Raw genomic sequence first — 1,168 nt, 5'->3', positions numbered from 1 at the left:
ATATATATATATATATATACGAGGGGTGTCTGAAAAGTTTTGAGCCTAACCTAGAATCGGGGCTGCTATATAGTTGAAACAATTTTTTCTGCTAAGTACAGTCTTTTCGGAGTATTCTTCCTCATTTTCATGATTCTGATATATTTTTTTTTTTTGTTGCAGATTTTGAAAAAACAAGCTTCGAATTTACAAAGAAAATGGAGAAAACTGAGTATCGTGCTGTCATAAAGTACCTTCATTTGAAAGGCATGACTCCATCAGAAATCCATGAAGATATGGTGAGAACCTTAATAGACAATGCTCCTTCATATGCAACAGTCAAACACTGGGTAAATTAATTCAAGCGTGGTAGGGAGAGTGTGGAAGATGATCCAAGACCAGGGAGACCTCTAACTGCAACCACCAAGGACAACCTTGACCTTCCTCTTGGTATGATAATACAAGATCGCTGAATATCATGTCGTCAGATAGCCGAGAGACTGGGCATTTCAACTGAAAGAGTAGACAACATTCTGACAAAAGAACTTGGGTTCCCAAAGGTTTCTGCAATGTGAGTCCCTCGCCTTTTGACTCCTGAACATAAACGCACCAGGTGCACTTTGTCCACAAGCAATCTGGAACTGTTTGAAGCTGATGAAGAGAATTTTCTTGCTCGTTTCATTACTATGGACGAAAGTTGGGTCCATCACTACCAGCCTGAAACCAAAGAACAATCGAACCAGTGGAAGCACACATCTCCTACCCCAAAGAAGGCCAGGGTCATTCCTTCTGCTGGCAAGGTCATGGCGTCTGTTTTTGGGGACTCTCAAGGTGTCTTGCTGATCGATTACCATGAAAATGGTTACACTTTGACAGGGCTGTATTATTCTCAGCTACTGAAACGCCTCCGAGAAGCAATCAAAGAAAAGAGGCCGGGAATGCTCACCAGAGGGGTCCTTTTTCATCACGACAATGCTCCAGCCCACACCTCAGTGGTTGCCATGGCAACAATTCGTGATTGTAGATACGAACTTGTTCCCCATCCGCCTTATTCATCAGACTTAGCCCCCTCTGACTTTCATCTATTTCCAAAAATGAAAAAAGCCCTGGCTGGTCGCCATTTTGCCAGTGACAATGACGTCATAGACGCTGTAGGAAGTTTCTTGGAGTCCCAAACAAAAGAGTTCTT

Source organism: Octopus bimaculoides, chromosome 11 (genome assembly GCF_001194135.2).
Source record: "Octopus bimaculoides isolate UCB-OBI-ISO-001 chromosome 11, ASM119413v2, whole genome shotgun sequence".
Lineage (NCBI taxonomy): Eukaryota > Metazoa > Mollusca > Cephalopoda > Octopoda > Octopodidae > Octopus > Octopus bimaculoides.
Note: the sequence above shows the minus strand (reverse complement) of the source record.